Raw genomic sequence first — 16,014 nt, 5'->3', positions numbered from 1 at the left:
TTCCGTCCAAAGAGGTATTGCTGGTAGAAGGATATATAGAAGCAACAATTATGGATGAACATATATCTCCTAAAGATAATGGTATGTGGAAACACCTGTTTCTCCTGTCTCATGGTCACACAGAATCACTGAATAAACTAGGTTGGAAAAGACCTTTGAGATCATCAAGTCCAACCTATGATCTAACATCACCTTATCAACTAAACTGGACTCTAATTAATTTAGGTTCCTGATCTAAGGACATGATTCCTCTAAATTTTAAATGTCTGCTTAGCTGCATGTACACAATCATACAAGGTAAATGGAACATAAAAGCAGTGCCATGGACTTCCCCCTGCAAGCCCATGATCTCTGGAAGTTACAAAAACATTATGCTCCAACAACAGAGGGAACCCATCTCCCCTAATCCACCACAACAGGGAGAAGATACACTCAAGACAGGTCTTCAAAACACCATAATATCCTTGAAACACTACCTGTTAGAAAATTACTTGAGCAAGACAATGTCTTTGGCCAGGTTTCCAACCCTCACTGAGCATGGGGAGGACAGAAGAGATACCCCCACCTAACTACAATGCTATCTCTAACAGTGACAGCATAATGACATTTTGGAAGCAGATTTGCAATAGTGGCAATGAGCTCCAACTATTCCTTTGGTAAGCTGGAAATGTTAACTTTTATTGTCAAACTGGACAAGCCTAAAATAACAATAAAATTCTGGCCAAAAGAAAGTAGATTACTCCCAGAGAATTCATTACAGTGGCACTGTGTATACATGCTGCAGCTTCCTCAGACCGTATGAACCTCAGCTAGGGAGGAAATACTGAGAGTATGAACAAAAATAGTGAATGAATTCAGGTACCTACCATCAACACTTCTGCCACAATTTCCCACCTCGATGCACCACAAGGTCCTTGACACTGCTGCTGTCCCAGTAAACTTCACAAAGCACTGATCTAGGGACCAACTCAGACGTCTTAACAACACCATAGAGGAAGGTGTCTAGTATTCCAGAACAGCCTTGAATTAAGGGGACCTGGTGCTTGTTAAATCATTCTTCATCTGTCTGGTGCTCCCTGTGCTCAGTGCAACACATCAATGACAAGTTGGGGTTGTTATTACTTACCACAATCCCAGCCCCGCACTTGACAGCTCTGGGTATAGCAAGGGCTTTTGTGGATATGAGGGGTCCAGTGTCACACCACATTCTCACAGGGCATTCTGTCCACCTGCCATGCATCCCTGCACCTGTCACACTCTGCGGGCCATCCCCTACCCTGTGCCAGAAAGAAAGAGTGCCTTGGAACAGAGGTAAACAGTTGTGTTGTGTTTGTTTATACCAATATTAGTACCTATGTTTGATAGATGGTTTATCCCTGTACCCCCTCTTTACCCCTATGGTCCAACCCATGTCACTCCTCCCTAAGCCTGCCCCTTGACGCAGCATAATTGCTGAGTCATTCCTGTGTCCCCTCCCTGGTGCCTTGTCCATCACCCAGCATCCCATCCCAACAGTCTGGAAGCTTCCATCAAGGGTGTCGAGTGATTGGATGAGGTCCAGGGATCCCTCCCCTGACCTTCCCTGATATCCCCATCAGTCATCCCAAGAACCACACCCCAAGCTTATCCCATTGGTTGTTAAGCCTTCCCCTCCCCCCTCTTCCACTTCCCCCGTTTATAAACTGCTGTTGCACCGCTTTCAGGGGTGTTGTTGGTTGTTGTTGCTGGAAGTAATTTGGGCTCATAAGAGTTCAAAAAAAACCTCTGGATTTCTACCCCCGACAAGAGTCAGCCTCTTTTCTTCTGTGGATCTGTTGTCTGTCACTCCTCAAGAGGCACTCCTGGAAAACCTGAGAGATCCTAAGGGAGTGCCTTTCGTCACTGTCGTGTGGCCTATCTAGCCGGGTCGCTCAGGTGGACACTGAGTGGACATGACAACAGTAAACCATTAAGGTTCATACTCTCAGGATTTCCTCCCTAGCTGAGGTTCATACTGTCTGAGGAAGCTGCAGGGCCTTAGTGAGATGAAGGTGCTGTTGAACTGCAGTGGCTCATTCCTGACTAACCTGAGCAGGAATGTGGCTTCCAGGCAGCATTATGACTTTAAGGTCCCACTTCATTCCTTGCTAAGCAGATAAACAGAGTCCAGAAGAGGAGGTCCTTAAGGATTTTTTTTCTGCAGGCACTGCATGCAGACGTACAAGTCGTTTGGTTCCTGTCACACACACACACACATAGACACACAGGCACACACAGACAGAGACACACACACACAGAGCTGATGCCTGAGGGCATTTCGAACAAGGTAGCATGGGCTTCCAGTACCTCAATATCCCTTCTTAACGTTCTTTTAAACGTTCCTAAAAGCTCAGACAATTTGCAGGAGATGTGCAGCAAAGAGCACACAGCTTTGGCCTGCAGCTGCAAACTCATTCTTGCCTGCTGAAGTCACAGTACCTCTGTTTTAAAAAACCTTATTGTGCTATGCCTTATTGTAAGTAAAAAGTCTGGTTTCACATTAGAGTGAAGACAGTCACTGGCCAGATAGATCAAAATGTGTATTGATACCCTGCACAGATCAGCAGCTACCTAGAAACTGTTTCAGTTTCAGAGAGATATCTGGTGGCAATTTGAAGTGTAAATAATGGCAGTTCCACTAGGTCTTAAGATAATTTTTAAACTGCCGAATTGCCTTCACTAGAGACCAATTATATTGAATCTAATAGCTCATATATATCTGTTTCCTCAACGTAGAGGCCACTAGACATACAACATTTGTTATATTGTCCTGCTGCCTCAAATACCCAAGCAAACTCAAGGAATTATTTGTCTGTTTCTCTGGACACAACTTTTCAGATCAAGTTTGGTTTTTTAGGTTTTTTTTTTTAACTTTTTAAACTTTTGTTATAAAAGCATGGTCTTCAGGTCCCAGTATCCAGCTCTTCAATGCTCTCTGAAGTGCTGACACCAGGACTTGGCAGCATTCCTGCACTAGGGTTCTCAGAACATTTCTCCCCTACTTCTATCACTCACCTGAGGACTGCAAGTTCCCTCTCAGCTGAACTACTGAGCTTGGCAATTATGTTAACTGATATCTTCCAAGCTTGCTGCACCACCAGGGTATTCTAGACAAGGCCTCCAGTCTTGTTAACTTGACATCTGTGCCTTGCTCTAGATGTACAGCCTCACACAGAACAGCTGACCTGTTGTTTACATCCCCTCCAACTGCAGCATCTCCATGCTTGTGCCAACACTTATGCAGCATCTGTATCCCTGGCAAAGCCACTGGGTAACACAGGTCCAGGAACTGACACCTTTAGTACTTCTTTTTAGCTTTTAGGGATTTTTTTAGCTTCCCTACTCCCTGGTGGAGAATGACCTCCCCATCTGCAGCTGTTTCATAAGAATGCACAAGTATTTTGGGTTATTTATAATAAGCCACTTTGATTTTGTCTGGTGTGTACTCCTATATCAGAGTATCACCAGGAACAAGGTCAAAAGCTTCTAAAGCTATGTGTAATTATGTCACCATTACCAAAAAATCATACTCATATGAAGAAGTTTTCTGACAAAGCCAGTTTCCCATTCAGGGAAAATTGGCTAGTACCATACTGTCTTCTCTGAATTCTTCACCAGCTGCAGAGCTTATCAGACTTTCTGTGCTCTGAACTGAACTTTGGGTAGTCTGGCAGGCTATCCGTCCTTGTCCCAGAATAATTCTCTTACAGTAGTTTTTTTGTACTCCCCTGAATTTTTTCAAGTGCAATTAATGATTCAAAGAGTTCCTTTGCTTAGTCTCTAAAAATTATGGACTGTAAATTAAACATTGTTTTGAACATTTAAAAACAATGGCATTTAACATTTTTGCCAGTTACTGGAAGCAATTTGTCAGCAGAGCAGAAAACATTCTGTTATGACCAAGCTATGAATAAAGTCTTCTCTTTTCCAAACATCACAAAATAAATACTGATTATTTCTGCCATTGCTTTTTTTTTGTATGCTTTTTCACTCTGGTTAGTAAGGAGCCTAGAGCACTGCTAGGATTTCAGGAATCCCTGATACTTTTAAAGAATTTATTGTTCTAATCTGCTGCCCAAAATCTCTTCACTGGTACCCTTCAATTTCCCCATCAATTGTCTGCCTTTGCTTGTAGATTATGTTTATGTTGCTTGCTCTATTTTTCCATTCATTGTATTTTGAGGTTTTTTAATGCTTTAATCTCCTTTGTTAACCAAACCAGCTTCCATTAAAAAATTTGTCCTTGCAAATGCAGAATTGTGGTTTATCAGGGACCTAATAAGGATTCTTGAACAACTCCCAATTATAATTCCTATTTTTATGCTTAAGTTCTTCTTTCTACTTTATTTGGCCTATAATTCTTTCCTGTTTCAAAAAACTGACCCCTCTTAGACCACCAATCATACACATTATTAGTTGTGACTATATATTCTCTTTTCACATAAAAATAAAGTTCAGTCATTATTATTTGTACCTAAGGAAACATCCTTTTCAGTTCAGTGATTAATTAATTTTTTATTAACCTGGATGAGATCTGAAATTACTTTACTCTAAGACAGCATCAATACTTTCTAGACAGTGGTATTCATATATGTGTCTTAGGTAAATAGCTTTCTCAGAGTGCTGAAGTACCTAAATGGGAGTATAATTTTTCTCTTGCTCTTCTCTGGTAGAGTTTCAAGGAGATGCTCACCTAGGCAATGTGAAATACTGGTAACAAGTACTTCCATCCCCTGCATTACTGCTGATCAACTAAAACCTTGAGCTTCCCATGACTTCTTCTTTTGACTTACCAACAGCTTCAAAGCAAATAAAAATATATGTGGTGTTACCTTCTCTTCCTTCTCTATTTCATCTCTCCTAGAAACATGGCTGTGGCTACTTTGTTTTTGAACATTACAAAAATGCAGCTTATCCCATGGGACTCCAGCTGTGACAATAGCCCTTTTATCTTTATAAATTCACACGGGGTGAAACTTGTGATCAAATTACCCTAGCATAACAAGTTTCTGTACACTGGCTGAGCAGCAGAGACTGTACAGGAGCTGAGACTTAGGCTGCACAGTGTGATTTGTTTCATCAGAAATGCCTCCATTAGAAGCTTCCAACCACTCCTGACATGACTGAATTTTACAGAATCAAGCCATATATACAGGCTGTTGTGAAACTGGAAATGCAGTGGCCAACACAAGTCTAAAAGGTACATTACCTGTCTATATTAATCACTCTGGTCTCAAGGAGAATATAGATACACGTCATCTCAGGATATCTGCAAGTACTTGAGTAAGACATTTCAGCCTTAACAACTTCTGGAGACCATTTTGCCAAATATATCAACAGTGACAGGATTTTAGTTTTTCTCTCAAAGAGCTACCAAGGAGTTTGGTATGTTTGCACTTTGGGGGATACCCTGAAACTCCAGGGTGAGAAAACCTGTCAGTTGGGATGCAGAAGCCAATGTGGATTTTGCAATCCAGTCTGGGCCAGAAGCACCATCTCACCAGTACTGGACAGGAGGGTGATAGGATTGCAGTCCAGTTCTTAAGTGTGAAAGGAAGCTGTCTTCCACAACTTCCACAGGCATGTGCCTTTAAGATGTCCGGACCAGTTGCAACCCTTTTGTCCAAGGGAAAAGCTGGCAGCTACAGTCCCATGCTTTGGGTTCTCTAATGGCATTATGTAGTGAGCTCTTGGGATTAGGCATCTGACAGAGCCACAGCATCAGACCACTGTGATTCATCACTGTAATTCTATCAGAACTTGAGAACATGCAGAACAAAGCTTTGCACATGGGCACCCAAATCCTGAACAGCTGACTAAGCCAAAGTCATATCTCTGCCCTGCTCCATACTCCTTACTTTTGGCTGAGATGTTCCAAAAAACATTCAGCTTAGAGCTTCTGTGTGCTATCTTGAGTGTCCACTGATGCCTGGTACCCCCCAGCCTGCTGACAGGGCTATGCTCCTCTGCAACAACATTGCCCTCATCCAAAGCTGGAGGATCTCAAGTGCACCTGTTTAGCACTACTTGTCAGAGGACAGCAGGATAACCCAGTCTAGTGCACTTGCCAGAGTGCACTAGGATAACCCAGGATAACCAGTCACAAGAGCTCTCAGAGCTGTACACACATTTCATTGCCCAGCCCTTGCTCACTGAGTGAAAAGGGAAGTCCACTGGCATGCTCACATTGTAAAACTGGCAACCAGACGCTCACAAGGAAGGTCACAAGGAAGTGAGAAGAGGACAGAAGAAGCCACATTTGCCACTGACATCTTCTGTTTCTGTTGTGTAATATGCTGAGCTAAGGGCATTTTTAATGGGAAAATCCAGCTACCTGATAGGCATATGGAGTGCAAGCGCAAGGAGCAAAGTTAACAATTTGGGATTTCAAAGCCCTACTACAGAGTCCCCTGTTTGAGCTGTTTGAAACAAACTTCATACCCTTCTGAATGCAGAGGGAGCACATCACCACTGAATGCCACTTTCACTGAGAAAAGAGCCCTGAAATCCCCAGACAGTTAAAAAGATCTTAATTAAACTGTAATTATTTCAATAGAAAGGCAAAGCCTTAGTTATTTTGGTTCCCACCAGCCAGCCCATTCCCCATCCCTGATGTCTAGACATGGAGTCTGCAGGTTTGTTTACACACAAGCTGAAAACAAAAACAAATCTAGGCCAGAGACTCCAGCTGCTAAAGATGCAAATAGGATCAATTCAGTTGTTCAAGCTCCACTTCATGTGCACAAAACCCTGATGTTCCCATTACCTAAGGAAAGAAGGTTGATCCTAACAAATAAGTCTTGAAGTTACACCTGTGGGGCAGCAGACACAACCAAGTTACTGCAGTGTCCCATCCAACTTGTTTAGCAATAAAATGCTCTGCTCCTCTGTCCGCTCCTTCATTAAGCAACTACTCTTTGCCTTGCTCTGCTCCAAATCTGGACCTAAACCACAGAATCTAATCTACTCTTTGCAGATTTTGTACTGTGTGCCTTCCTTACTTTTTCTTTCTTTGAGATTCTCTGTTACTGTTCTTGTCAAAGATGAGCCCAAACCAAGGTTTTGTGAATGGAAACACAGCCAAATCTGGCCTCATCATCCCAGGAATTAAAGACAGCTATTACAACTGGCCAATCAAGTACAGCAAGAACCCCCTTTACTTGAAATGAGAAGACTAGCACAAATCTCACCAATTTCATATTGTATCCTTTGTGCCTAATTTCAAGGCATCACTTCTAACTCCCCGAGGACAGGAGAATATCCAAACCAACCAACAAATCATGTAACACTTGTTAACAAAGCAATGGTGTCTTTGCTTCCTACTTTCCCCATAAATACAGGCTTTTCCTAAATAATAACTTTATACAAGGGGTTATAAGGGATGGCCATTTCACCCAAGCATGTACACAGAATAAGCAGCAAAAATGATGTTGCTGTTACGTCAAAAGGGCTGTATTTGCTAAGCAGAAGTCTACAGTTCTCACAGTCATGTTAGTAATCCAGAACCTGGAAGTGCTGGGAAAAGCAAGAGTCTCTCAGCACTTTGTTGCTTGCAAAAGCTGTTTTTTGAGTAGAAACATAAACATATTATGTTTCCTAATTATACAAAATGGTCAATGTAGAAAATTTTGCTTCCTTTCCTATCTGCAATGAGATACATGAGAGCCTGGCTGGAAGACAGAAATGACAGGATTTTCAAGCACTCAGTGCCAGAGTTGGAGGCCATGGAGGTCCCATGGCCTAGCCTGGCCAGTTAGCCAGCCATAGCCGGGATCAACCTGAGGCCATGGAAAGCAACACCCTAAATTCAGGGACGTTGTTTCAAGTTAGGGAGAGTTTGTTTGAGGGGATCACGGGAGTTACTATGTTAATATGAGTTACGCTGCCAGTTCTGCTTGGTTAGAATGTTGCTAGAATGTTCCATGTTATTGTATATAAATTGGGATAGCCCCTTGTTCCAGGTCTTAGTGTTTGGCTGTGTTTGGGAGTGCACCTGTTACTCTGGCGGAACAGTAAAGGACTCTCAGCTTTTTCCACCTAAAACCAGTCATCCGCTTTTCTTCCGTGCTGACCCATCACAATTACTGCCTGTCCTCGCTGCCATGGATGGAGCAACGTGACAAGTGGTGCCTAAACAGGGACCTCTAGTTTTATAGAAGATCCGGCTGTTTGGGAAATCAGCTATCAGGCAGCAGCAGTTAGGTGATTCGATCAGTGAGGCCCCCAGGAATTCTGGAGTGCTGCAAGAAGCAGGCACTTGGAGCAGCTGGAAGAAAAAGCATCTGGATCTGACACTCATCTGCAGCAAGAGTGCAGGTGAGCCTGTAGGGAATTACCATAGGACAAGGGATTCTGTGGAACAGAGGGGCGCATATGGATGTTTTAAGGCACTTTTAATTGAGCATGGCAAACAATTGCTTAAGAGGACAATGAAGTGGATCTTCATAGTTTTCCTGATGCTATGACTTTGATTATCATTACTGTTGATTTTTGGGACTCCATGGGTGTTAAACATAATCTAGCTACTAGGAGAGGCCCTGAAGCACCCGTATGCTGCCTGCTTTTCACGTTATTTTGGAAACCTTAAAATTAGAAGTTTAATAGCTCTGGTATTTCTGTTATCCCTGTTCAACCCGAGGCAGCACAATCCTGTCCTTCTTGCCCTTTGGCCTCTGTGAGAAGTATACAAGATGAAACCCGCCAAGAAGTGTGGATGAGCTGCTGTCCTTCTGCCATCTTGTTTTCTCCTCCTCCTTCTCCTCCTCCAGCCCAAGATGGTGGTGGCCACACCATCTTGAAACCTCCCCTTCCTCCCTCCTCCTCTTCTGGCATCCTCCCAAGCTGCCATCTTGCCCCAGAGCCCCTCCGACGGACCCACCCAGGACTCCACCCTCTCCATGGGCCACATCCCCTCTGTGGAATCAGAAACTGGAAACCCAAACCTCAGCTCCAGAAGCCTTAGCTCCATCTTGTCTTGTGGCCTACCACCCTCCTCTGCTACAGCTAAACATCACTGCCATAGCCTTTCTAAGAATAAAGCTACTTTTATTTCAAGTTATTCTTTCTCAGAAGAAGACCTCCTGGATCCAAGGAACTTCCACCATGCCCCTCAGGTCCTAAAGACCATTGGGAAAAGATCCAAAAAGCTGCAATTAAAGAAAGGGATGTAGAAGTGGCAGCAAAGTTTATTGTGGCGCTGGGACAGTACGGAAGAGGGTAAGCAAATCTGCAATGGGAGCCATTGACTTATGGGGAAATAAAGGAACTATGTAAAGCAGCTAAGAACTATGGGAGGGAATCACCACTTTTTAAATAATTTATTTCATGCAACCCTCACAGCTTATGTTTTAGCCCCTTATGATTTGAAGTATTTAATGACAATGCTGCCATCACCAACACAATATACCTTATGGGAGGGAGGATGGAAAAGGCTATTAAATGATTGTTGGTGGTCTACGTGGGTAATCAAGCTTTGGCAGCACTGACATCAGATCATCTTGCTGGTGAAGGAGCGCACAATCAACCTGACGACCAGGCCACAGACCTCCCAAGGCAAGCCTTAGATGATGTTAAAAATGCTGCAAGAAAGGCACTTATGCAAGTGCCCAATAGCAATACGCCTACACTAGACTTCGTAGAAATAAAGCAAGGGCCTAATGAGCCTGCATGGACTTCATCAATCACCTAAGGCAAGCCCTAGAGAGACAAGTTACACAGGAAAGGGCAAGATATGACTTCGTAAAGAAATTGGCTGTATCTGGTGCAAATTCAGAGTGTAAAAAGATACTACATGCCCTTCCACCAGAGCCTGAACCAACTCAATGCAAATGGTCAAGGCTTGTAATTGCCTCGGGACATCAGAGCACTCTGTAGCCATACATGCACAAGCTGTAGGCCAAAGTCTTGCTGAAGCTTTAACGTCAATGCAAGGCATTCCAAAAGGGCCACAACAGCAAGGTCCCTGCCCCTGGCACCTGGTTATGGGTGTGGCAAGCAAGGGCACATTAAAAGTGACTGTTTTAAATCTAAAGCTTTTAATATATGCTCCAGATGTAAGAGAAGTGGTCATCACCCTAGCCAATGCCACTCAAAATATGTTGTCGACAAGCAAGCCACTGCTGTGAAACCTCAAGTGGAGTACAGCCCTGTACAATGACAGAAATGCCCCAGGCACCTACACCCGCAACCACTGGAGGCCTGGCAGCCCAGAGCTTCAATACCTTATCTCAGAGCTACCAGCAACCTTGGAACCTCAGGAGGTAGAACTCTTTGGTTTGGTTAGAATGGACTATTGTGCAAAGTTTAGTTATTCAAGCTGGAGTTTAACAAAAGATCAGTCAGCTTTCTGGGATGTTTCCCCTTACCACCCTGTCTATAAAAATGAAAGTCTTTGGTGCAGTAACAAACCTCTGCAGTTGCCACAAGGAATGTTTTTTTCCATTTCTGGGGATAGGGCCTGGCCTGCCCTTCCATCGCACATTAAAGGTGGACCATGTAGCCTGGGGACACTTACTCTAATAACACCCAACATCATGCTAATTCACAATAGAGAAATTCAAGAAAAAAGATTCATCCATCAATTTGAATCAGAATGTAAAGATGAGGTTATTTATTGGAAGAAAGAAAAAAGAGTTGTAGCATCCATATTGGCACCTTGGATTTCTGCAGCAAAAGCACCAAACAATTGGATAGTTTGGGATGTTGGCTGAGTAAGCAAACCAGTGCTATGTCCCTTGCACTAAGTCGTCTATTAACAGATGTCAGTAGTGTTAGGCATGCCATTCTATATAACAGGGTTGCTTTCTGCTGTAACAGGTGACTTTCTGCTGCTGGCATAAGGGCATGGGTGCCAAGACTTTGAAGGATTATGCTGCGTGAATCTGTCTGACCATATTGAGTTGATACACCAGAGCATCCAACTATTAAAGGAAGAAGTCGAGAAACTACAAGTGGAAAATGGTAAGAACTGGTTAAACAGACTGTTTAAAGGTTGAGGCTTATCAGGTTGGTTGTTATCTCTGGTTGAGACAGGATTGTTAGTTCTTGTAATAGTTGTTGTTATGTTGATGTTATTGCCATGTTTAGTGAGTTGTTTACAGAAGATTTTGAAAAAAAACTTTTGTAAGGAATGTTTATTGCCCAACAGAAAGGGGGAGATGTGGGAGTTGGACTGGCAGGGACTGACAGTGAGTTGGCCTTGGCTGACTATATAGAAGATATCAACTTAAGATCATGGAATGCAAAGTGCTGAAGAGAGAGATTGTCTAGACCTGTTATGAAGAGTTGTTTGGGTACCATCAAGATGGATGCTGTTGTTGAGATAAAGAGCCTACCAGTTTAGGCATGACATAATATTATATGTTAAGTAAATATAGTTGAATAAGCTAAGCTAAAGTGCTTTACTTAAGTAACTTGTTAAGGGGTTTCGCCTAGAGGACTGTAGGATTGTTATGTTAATAAAGTAGTATCATAGTATCATATAAGGTTACCTTGTTAATGATTGGTAAGCTATGTTTCCATAAGGTAGTAAAGTTGTCGATTGGTTGGATAGGACATGGAAGCGCTGTATCCAAGAGTATATATTGGAATGTCTTCTGCATTATCTTGTGTTCTGAGGCTGACCTTCCTAAATGCAATTATGTCTGATGCTCTAATAAATGAACTTTAATCAACCCTTAGTCATTCCTCCCTCTCATCGCTGACGATAGTTGGTGTCCCCGCAGGTGGGTGACATCAAGGGTCAATTCTTGCCCTGCTGTTCTGGTTTGAAAGCAAAACCAGTGAGAGACTCCAAGTCAGAAATACAATTTATTGGGAAAAGAAAAAATAAGACAAAAATACATGCAATGATACAAAAGGAAGACCACTGACAAAATCAGAATACAACCTGACACCCCTTTGGCCAGCGTGCTGGTAGCAGTCCAAATTGGAGTGGCAGGTGTGGTTGCTGTGTCTTCTCGGAAACCTGTGGAGAGGCTGCTTTTCTGTCTAGAAATCCCTGGATTTATCCAGGTGGGAATGCCTAGCTTCTCTCCCTGGGCGGAGCATCTCACAATGGGCTGATGTTATTTTGAGTCACAAGGTGTCTTCTTAATCACCTGTTAAACAGAACTGGCTCCTGGAGAGTGTTATCTCTGAGTCATGTGGCAAGACATTGATGGGCCCATTAACAGGAGATAAGGAAAACTGTCCAGATGCAACTGCTACTCGGATGGTAACAGGAAACATCTTGGTGCTCAGTCTTGGACACCTGCAGACAGAACAGTGGCGACAGGAGCCAGGATATCATGAGCAGTCAGCCCTTAGTGGCTCCCGGCTTCCAGTTGCATCCCAAGCAGCTCTGAAGACTGCGTCCGAATATGCAGCAATGTATTCAGATGCTCAGGTAGGAAGAATGCAGTGACAAGGTATGACCACAGGAAAGTCATGTGGGGAAAAAATTCTCAAAGCAAGAGCAGGTAAAAGAATCTTCTACCAAGTATCCCAGTATTGAAGAAGCCAAACTGGCCATGGTCGTGGCTAGGAAGTAGTGATGCCTGGACAGGGTTTACACACTTAACCATGGGCCCACACAAAGGGTAGACATAAGTCTAAACTTCTTGTGTTCAAGCGGAGACCAGTTTGTGAAGAATACACCCTGGACACCACCTTAGTGTACCAAAGCAAGTGTCTGGCACAGTACAAGGGCCAACACTTGCTCATCTTCTGAGCCAGTACTAAACTGATGTTCATGACACTACTGAAGCCAACAGCAAAGCTGTTTTGGGCTGGAGCACTAATGCCCCCAATACAGAAAACATGTAAGCACAGGCATAACTAGAAAGGAAGAGTTGGGAGGGACTGACTCCATGCTGGAAGTCAGCAGTGGCAGATCATACATAGCTACAAAGCCCAGACGCAGCTAGGAATGAGACCTATGCTGGGTATTGCAACTAGAGAGGCACTACCCAGCAAAGAAGGTGGAGTGGGAGAACAAGTCTGTAAGACAAGCTAGGATGGAAACAGCATGAAAGAAGAAAAATAAACACCATGGCCCTGGCACAGAGACAAACTAATCTTTCCTTACTTTTAAAAGATATTAACAGATTTAACACATCATTGTGTACTGCACAGAAATTATACTTTTTATGATTTGGCAATGTGGGCAGGCAGCCTGAGCTGAGCACGAACAGAGATATTTGGCAGGTAAAATAAGAGAGTCATAAACCAAAAGTCCTTGGTACAAAAGCCAAAGAAAAAGAGCCCCCTAGCGGGCACTGTTGGCTGTTGTATGTGGGGGGTTTTTTTGGTGTTTTTTTTTTTTTTCTTTTTTTTTTTTTCCATTTTTTACTGGTCTCTCTTCACAAGGAGAAGGAAGTTGCTAATATGGGTTTGTCAGTACTTTGCAGTTATTGAGCACTGTGCCCAGGGAGACAACAATAAACTGTTCCAGACCTTCACCTGTAATACCATACACCAACAAGAAGTTTTTCAGTAGAATGCATCAAAACAGGGACCTAGCTAGTAATAGTGTATGGTTTGGAAGTGTCCTGGGAGTCTGCCTTACCAGCAGGAAGAATAATTTTGGATGTGAAATAAAAAGCAAACCCTATGTAGAAACAAACTGAAAACACTGACCTTGCTTCTCTGCTAAGTAAATAATTTATCTGTGATTCTGCTGTAGGAAAAAAAGCATCTCCCTAGATGACATCCAGAGGGACCTGGACAAGCTTAACAAGTGGGTCTATGGGAATCTCTTGCAGTTTAACAAGACTAAGTGCCAGATGCTGCACCTGGGCCAGGACAACCCCCAGCAGCAGCACAGGCTGGGGATGAACAGATGGAGAGTAGCCCTGTGAGAAGGACTTGGGGGTGCTGGTGGGTGAGAGGCTGGACATGACCCAGCCATGGGCACTCCCAGCCCAGAAAGCCAAACATGTCCTGGGCTGCATCCAAAGCAGTGTGGGCAGCAGGGGAGGGAGGAGATTCTGCCCCTCTGCTCTGCTCTGGTGAGAGCCCACCTGGAGCCCTGCGTCTAGTTCTGGGGTCTCAGAACAATGGATGTGTTTGAGTCGGTCCAGAGAAGGCTACCAAGATGGATTAGAAGAAAGGAGCACCTCTCCTATAGAAGAAGGCTGAGACAACCAGGATTGTTCAGCCTGTAAAAGAGAAGGCTTTGCGGTGACCTATGATGCACCTTCCTGTATGGGAAGGAAGCCTACAAGAAAGACTTTTTTTACAAGGGACAAGGGGGAATGGTTTCAGAGTGAAAGACAGTGGGTTTAGATTAGGTATTAGGAAGAAATTCTTTACTGTGAGAATGGTAAAGCCCTGGCACATATTGCCCAGAGAAGCTGTGGATGCCCCATCTCTGGAAGTGTTTGAGGCCAGGTTGGATGGGGCTCTGAGCAAGTGGTCTTAGTGAAAGGTGTCCCTGTCCATGGCGGAGGGAATGGAACTAAGTGATCTTTGAGGTCCCTTCCAACTCTGGCCATTCTGATTCTATGATATTTCTTGTACAGTGTTAGACTATTCCTTAAGAGTTTTGTTCCACATTCCCCAACAGAAGTTTCTAAGTCATGCTTGTGTGTTCGCACAGAAGTGGCCCAATACTGGGTGTTTTCAAACAGCAGCACACTAAAGAAAATATTTTCCAAAGATCCTACTTCAAACTCTTTGTTTGGTTTCTATTAAACACATAATTAACTCTACTGCCTGAACAAACTGACAAGAAAGCTCTGAAATCAAAGACTGACACAATTGCCAACTATGAGCGTTCACAAGTCAGTTTCTGAAACAGCTGTGAAATTGGCTTAGAAGCAATTGCCTCTAAAAATCATCTGCCTCTGGTTTTCCTTTTCCTTGAGCTGCATGTATTGGAAATTTAGTAGTGGGCAGTAGTGGAGGTATGAATTTGCAGTGCAGTAGCTGCTCCAGACCTGCTCCCTCAAGGGACATTGTGCTCCTTCCCTGGGAAGTGAGCAGGCAGGGAAGGAGCTGCAGCCTTTGTGATGCAAATGCACACCTCCACTCACCATGGGGCAACCAAGGGATATGATTTTCCCAACTAGAGGCTAGATTCTCCTGCAGTTTTCTCTGGCCTTCTCAGAAGGCTGGGCAATTCTGGATGTTGCAGCTCTGTGTCTCTTACCCATGCAGCTTCTTGGATCACTTGGCATTTATCCCATCTGCTAAACAGCACAAAACCAGTTGCTCTTTGAAGAAAGCTGTGAAGGCCTAAGAGTCAACATTTACATGAGCTTAGTAGGGATATGATTTGCAGTCAACATATCTCAGTCTCCCTACCACTTTCTTACAAGGCAGTGGAGAAAAATGCCCACACCTCCACTTCTATCATGATAAACTATAGGGGCAATGCCAGCAAAAGAAAAACATGGGCAATAATGCTTATAAATCCTCAACCAGGTAAGAGCTGGAACAGAAGGGACTTCCCAGCCTATTCCCAGGTAAGCTGTGAGAAACAACAGCATAAGGATTCAAAGCACTGTGTTAAGCAAAAGACTGGAGATGCAAATGAGGTTGCCCAGATCCAAACAATGGAAAAAAGAAGTGCAGAAGTAGTTGCCTGTAGTAAAGGACTGCTCAAGTGATGCAGCCTGGGCTGTAGTGCTATTCCCTGCACCATAGTCCCTACACCAATGTTGTCCAGGGTAGCAGCACTTCACACATTTGTCCTGGGCTGCTGTCCCTGCCCTTGCTGTGCTTCATTTGCCTTCTGCTCTTTCCCTTCCAAACCATGCATCAGTGACAGGACAGGGGAGAAGGTCAGGCATCAGTCAAAACTCCCCAGCCCTATGACTACAGGTCCTCCCATCTTGTGCTACTAGGGCATACTGCAAAATGCAAGTCTTGATTATTCCTAAGCAAATGTCACTTCCACTCCCCAAACTAGCACCACCCTGCCGCAAAGGTACCCCATGTCAGAGAGCAACATTATGCCTGTGATCCCACTGGGCAGAGACAACAACAGACACTACTGCCTGGTGTATTTTGTTC

At 43.7% G+C, this 16,014-nt stretch overlaps 1 protein-coding gene across 5 annotated transcripts in view; it reads right to left on the bottom strand.

Annotated features, from left to right (window-relative positions):
- The window catches only part of TRABD2A (TraB domain containing 2A), a 90,419-nt gene that overhangs the window by 55,143 nt on the left and 19,262 nt on the right, over positions 1-16,014 (bottom strand). The gene's annotated exons all lie outside the window — the stretch shown is intronic.

This window comes from Vidua chalybeata, chromosome Z (assembly GCF_026979565.1).
Source record: "Vidua chalybeata isolate OUT-0048 chromosome Z, bVidCha1 merged haplotype, whole genome shotgun sequence".
Classification (NCBI taxonomy): Eukaryota; Metazoa; Chordata; class Aves; order Passeriformes; family Viduidae; genus Vidua; species Vidua chalybeata.
The sequence above is the reverse complement of the archived record's forward strand: the minus strand, read 5'-3'. Positions and strand labels throughout refer to the sequence as shown.